The 6,677-nt window shown below is 34.7% G+C and overlaps 1 long non-coding RNA gene across 1 annotated transcript; it reads left to right on the plus strand.

The window, feature by feature from the left end:
* The first annotated feature begins 1,376 nt into the window (after positions 1-1,376).
* LOC311285907 lies at positions 1,377-5,858 on the plus strand. Its single transcript, XR_014626450.1, has 4 exons — positions 1,377-1,511; positions 3,278-3,353; positions 3,494-3,586; positions 5,535-5,858. It is a non-coding gene; the product is annotated as an uncharacterized lncRNA (long non-coding RNA).
* Positions 5,859-6,677: the final 819 nt, after the last annotated feature.

Here is a 6,677-nt window from a genome sequence, read left to right on the forward strand (position 1 = left end):
AACGTCTGACTAGGGACTTTTTTGGACGTCTATGGACGTGCAAAACTGGTTTAATATCTGAACGTCTGACTAGGGACTCTTTTGGATGTCTGTGGACATGCAAAACTGGTTCAAAATCTGAACATCTGACTAGGGAACCCTTTGGACATCTGTGGAAGTGCAAATTTGGTTTAATATCGAACATCTGAATAGGGACCCTTACTGTGGATATGTATGGATGTGCAAGAAAGCCAGGACTCCTTTTGGACAGAAGACTATTTCAGTATCTGAACCAATCTGAAATGTGTCATTGTGAAATGCAAAAAGTTTTTTGACAAATAGTCATACGAAATACTGGTAAATAAAAAAATTAAAATAATCACATTATTATGAAAATGGCAAATGATATTGCATAATAAGTTGATATTATGCAATCATTCTAAAATGAATCAATTATTTATTTGATATATGGATTAAGTAATAGAAACTGTGAAATTTTGGATGTGAATGTGTGCTCAAACTTGCACAGTGCATGCACATTTCCAGCATTAAAAGCAATTCAGTAGAATTACAACCCACTATCAAGTGGTGCAGAGCACGCTTCATGATTCTCTGGATCTTCCAAATAGGGTTGAGCCCACAAAGGGCCTAAAATGTTACAGATTTATATAAAAAATGTTGGAGTGGGATCATATGTGTATTTTTGTTTTTGTAAAGACTCCTAATTCAATGTTGATTTAGCACATATATCTCATCACAAAATGTCCTGATGTCATTGGAGGACACAGAATCCTGTACTGATGAACAAATATAGCAAATACGTATGTGTGAGATTAGGGTTAGGGTTAGGGTTAGGGTTAGGGTTACCCTAACCCTAGCACAAAATATTTCAATATACAGCAAAGAAGGAAAATCAGAAGCTAAATCGATAATAAAGAAAGAAGTTATGAGAATGTGGCAGGAACAATAGAATAGAGGAAACAAGGGAGGGGAACTATGTTTATAAACCCTTAAGTTGGGGTACGAAGGGGGAAATCATTGCAAGGTTACAGTTAGGGCACACTAGACCAAACAAAACTCTGCATCTAATAGGGAAGCATGATACTGGTTTATGTAATAATTGCAATGTACCTGATCAGCAGAGTATTGTTATGATGTGTAATAAATATGATAGCATAGTGAAGAGGAAAATTTAGGGCATGGGAGGGATTTTAAAAGAAATATTAAATAAATCATCAGGCCATAAAATAATGTAATATTTATTTTTAGTTTCTAAGAGCTACCAAGCTGGATAAAATCATTTGTTTTATTTATTTATTTCGTATAATGACATAGCATGTAAGCCAGAGATCATTTATAACCTGAGGGTGGCGGTAATGCACTAAAACAGTTTGCGACCGCCGTTAAAAAATCAAAGAAGAAGAATCGCACGTCACACTGCAAAGTCACCAGGAAAAGTATCCTGCCGATGAAAGAGGCTGCTGACACGTGGAGAGAGACACTGCCTTAATTGGACTAAAACCCTAAAACAGGTAAGTAAACATTAAAAAAAAATTAATTTAATATGTTATTCAGTTGAGAGATGATATCAGATGAATTGGAAGTCACACATGCCCCCTAATACCTTGAAAAACTTCTTAAAACTGCGGCAATTTGCGCGGGCACATTAACCGAAAAGTCGACAAATGCGCCCGCGCGTTCTGCTGTTTTTTTTTTCTTTTTTTTTTTTCACATAGCAGCAAAATAGACTTAAAATACTCCGTCATTTATGGTCATACAGACTTGAAATATGGAAAAATAAACTGTAAAATGTCTTTTTTATGTGTCCACTTACAATCGAAACAAAACATTATGCTTTTGTGTGCTTTCTGCCTCTCCTTCTACATGAACTTTTTTTCTGGAGCAGGTCTCTAAACGTAAGCAAAACTCAGCAAATACACACTGTCAAGAGTAATCTTTATAATAATTTAAGTGTTTACTTTTTAATTATCTAATTCAAAACGAAAGAGAATATTCTGTTTATGTAATCTATATAAAAAGAGAGACGTCAACTCATTATCTGCTAATCACCCGCTGAAAGCGCGCGCTATTCAAACGTAAATATCTTTGTTCTAATATGAATCGCGTTTGTATGCGTGAATGAACGGCTCAGATGCTCGTTTACTACAATTACAACATGCTATTTTTACATGAACGTAACGCTATTATAGTTTAGCTTTTCCTTAACTATATTGCAATACTGAGATGAGTAAAAATCTGCTGAAATATGTTCATGAAATATGTTGTTTAAATAAAATGCAATGTTTTAAACGTATGCTATTACACTGCAAATTAAAATGTATACGCCCTATATTAATGTATCATAAAATATATATGCTTGAGACGAAATATGAATGTTTTTAGACAATACTAATGAATCCTTAACTTTGAAATACGTATGATAAAATTTATGCTTTTTACAAAGGAAAAATTACACTTGGAATAGTTAAAATTGTAATTGTTGTTGACTTTCATATTATTGTGTTTCATTAGTCACAATTTTGGGGAGAGGATAAATATTCCAAACCTGTCTGAAAATACAATATGATGATTAACTGCACAATTACTAGAAATGTTTACATTGGATATTATAAAATTTGCTTGCATAAAAATTTGTTTAACTTTAAACCAATTCTGTAGAATGGCCCATATATCCTATTTGAACAGGATTTGTTTCCAGGTATGACTGTGGGCTTTTGACTTTCATTTATATTAGTATTATTTTGTTAACTATATGCTAAATAAATTAAAAGCAATATACTGTGTCTGTGTGTGTGTATACATTTCTTGTCAGCAGTCTTCTTAGGTGTGTCTTCTTAGCTACAATTAAGTTTTAAGAGTTTTTATCCAGTCATCAATGGCTTATTGATCATTATAGGTATTATCAATAATTAAGTTGTTGTTGCTAGTGTGAGTCGAGAAATACACATTTCAGCATTATCATCAATAATCTGTGTGTGCATTTTCCTTGAGAACCAAGCAAGTTGACTCATGAAACCATTTGTTTATTATATCGTGATTGCATATCTCAATCACAATATTGACCTCAATAATTCCAATGACAATGACATTTTCCCCAAATCGTGCAGCCCTTGCCAGAAGTATATAGCCTAGATATCTTTACACTGTCCGCTCAGTACAACAGAGGCAGGAGCTCTGCACTGGGGTTGCTCGAGTTATATGGGCACACAACTTGCTACAAGAGCTATATCCACTATTACGAACAATAAAGTAATATTTGACAAATTTTGTCTTTCAGATTCTGAAAATGTTCAAAGGCCAATCTCAAGATACTCTGGGAGGTCTTTCTCAGAGCAAATGGTCACTTCTAAGAGGTTTGTTTAATCGATTCCAGAAAACAACAGTGTCCCATGCCCCCATTTCTTTAATTCACTCTTGGCACTCTCACCCATGCTACAGTTCCTGTAGATTACCACACACATGTAATTTCTAAATGGTGAATTTGTTTCTTCAGGCTCTTTACCAACCGGCTGATGGCAAAATTCAATATGAAGGGGAAGGTGAAGAAGCAGAAACTGCCTCTGGAGACGACTAAAACTTTTGAAAGGTAAAGGTACACAAATTATGTTAGTATTATTATAATAAAATGATACCCAATTGTACTTTTTAAACTGGTAACCTACTGAACAAACTTTTAAAAAAATTGCAAATTGAAAAGCACATGCTACATGCATAAAGTTTAAAAACACAATGAACTAATTTCTTTTTTTTTTACTTTTTTTTTTACATTGTTCTATTTTAATAAATTAAAAGCACTCAGATAGACAAAAGTGAGGGTAAGCATTAAGACAATTCATCAAGACAAAGTTAATCATTCAAGGGCTGTGAGTATTTTCTCTTTGCCTTTTGTTTGATTCACATTAATGATGCCATCATCAGAAGGTTTATTAGACTGAATGCAGATCAAATAATACCAATCTCCCCTTTTCTCCAAACTATTTACACCAATTTAAGATATGAACTGTTTAAGTGAATACTCTCCAATCCGGTCATTTTGACATATTTTGTTGTGTATTTGATGGTTAAATGCGCACACAAAGCCTAAAATATAATTTCCTTGTCTAGTTGCGGTCGGTTTCGGTGCGCACACACATAAGCCACCTTGAAGTTGGAAACAGCGTCCCTTGCTCGAAATTATTGTCCATTATTACATGGCTTGGTTGAACTCTAATGTAGAAAGCGGTGTGTTATTTCTTGATAACACATCTGCTAAGTATAACACACCGTTGCCATGAAAAACAGGTTTGCTATAGACGCAGGATTCTAACCGTAGAGACGTAACGGAGTATTTTCTTTAGCAGAAGCAATACAATCCTTTTTAAATGAATAAACTCCTTTTTAAATCAATTTTTTATGTCAAATTATTAATTTATTTGGTGGGTAGCCATGTAATAAGCGGGATAATGTAGAGCGAGGCGGTTGTTATAGCGAATACAACCACTTCAGGCAGATTCAAGACCCCTCCGCATCAGCCTGCGGGGTTGTATTCGCTATAACATCCGCCTTGCTTTACATTATCCCTTACTTAAATAGCTCTTTTTTATTATCAAACAAGTAACCGCAATGCAACAGTAGAGACTGCATTTTACAACAACTCTCTTCTGCATTGCAAATATCAAAAATGCATCATAGACAGATGATTTAATATTATCTCGTATAGAAACGGCTGGCAAAGATGGAATTTGCAAGATAACATCTATATTTCATTAATAAATAGTAAGTGCATTTTCTCAATTTCTCCAGTACTGACAGCAGAACTGATAACGCTGGAGCTGGATACTTCACTGGATTACCTCTTTCTAAACTCATCTACAAGTAATCTAGTATTTGCTAAAATGGAAGTTATAGTATCCAAAAGCATTACATTTGGGCTGTGCTTGAGAAATTTTATTATATGCAGTCTCTCTCAATTCATGATTGCTATCTTAAATATCTTGTCACCCAAGGCCACTGTCTATTGCAGTCTTACACCTTCCTAACATACAGCGACGCGAGTTTACAGAACCCATTTTCAGTCATTTGTTTGCTGCCATATACCACACCAGTCACCATTGGTCACTGTAGTATTGCCACTTCAAGGATTAGTTCACCTCAAAATGAAAATTTCCTGATAATTTACTCACCCCAATGCCATCCAAGATATTCATGTCTTTCTTTCTTCAGAGGAAAAGAAATTAAGTTTTTGAGGAAAACATTCCAGGATTTTTCTCCACACAATGGACTTCAACGGTAACCAAATTGTTGAAGTCCAAATCAATGCAGTTTCATGCTGGACGTAGGCAGAAGTACCGCCCCGTTGTTTACAAAGTGAACTTGCGAAGACTAATACAAACCATTTTAAATAAACTGACAAAAATCCATAAATATGTCATTCAACATACAATAAATTTGAACAATCCTCCTCCACGCTTGTAAACAATGAGCCGGTATAAAAATATTGTATGTTAACTTGCAATGTTACTTATGGATTTTTTGTTTTTGTTCAACTCTTGCAGCTGCAGTCATAAAATGGGATAAAGAAGCTACAGAGGCTACAATCAAGCATCATGCAGCAGAACATCTTAAACGTGCCGTGGAGGGCATACAGGGGTGGAAATAATGAGGAATTTTACATGAGTACTGTAAGGCGCGTGTGTTTATTTCTAGTTTAGGGGACTTTATGTCTCTCTCCCCCTTTCCAACCACCCACCCCCAATCTTGGTCTGGAGTAATTTGTTTTTTGTTCACTTGGCAGTTCAGTGTAACCATTAGAGTTGTTTTATTTATCAGCCTGTTCATAATTTGCTGAAAACCTCATTAAAGATGGAAAAAAATTGTCATTTCAAACTATTTTTGCTTTTTTTTTAATCAATAATCAGATGTCACTTATTTCCAATTGCAAAAATATAAGGCTACTAAAAAGTATTTGCATGTTTTAGACAGGTGCATCAAAGGGATAGGTATTAATTTATTATTTACAATTTTAAAGCAGTAGTTCTGCACACTGCTTTTACTATGACTAGAATGAGTTTTATTGAATACCATGTTGTCATCCAACCTTGGAACAAAAGCCTGTTTGATGACCAAAACATGGTTTAATAAAGCTAATAGTAAAGCTAATTTCGTTTGTGCATCTTAAAATTTTGTATGAATGTTCTTTAGACGTCTGTAAGTGACGTTGAAATGACGTTGTGAAAACTTTCATTTACAATATTGTAAAGATGTTACTTGGACATCAAAAATCAACATTTAAAAGAGATGTCTAATGAACGTTCACTATGTACGTCAATAGTGAACGCTAAAAAGACGTTTAAAAAAGACGTCAAAAACTTTCATTCTGGCTCTTCAGCGGACGTCTTCTGAACGTTCACTTTTTATGTCAGTTGGACGTCAACAGTGAACGTCAAAAAGACGTCTAAAAAAAGACGTCATAAAAACTTTTATTCTGGCTCTTCAGCGGACGTCTTCTCAACGTTCACTTTTTATGTCAGTTGGACGTCAACAGTGAACGTCAAAAAGACGTCTAAAAAAAGACGTTCAAGCTGACTCTTCATTGGACGTCTTTTGAACGTTCACCTTTTATGTCACTTGGACGTCAACATTGAACGTCAAAAAGACGTCTAAAAAAGACATCATAAAAACTTTCATTCTGGCTCCTC

Source organism: Rutilus rutilus, assembly GCF_951802725.1.
Source record: "Rutilus rutilus genome assembly, chromosome: 2".
Taxonomy (NCBI): Eukaryota; Metazoa; Chordata; class Actinopteri; order Cypriniformes; family Leuciscidae; genus Rutilus; species Rutilus rutilus.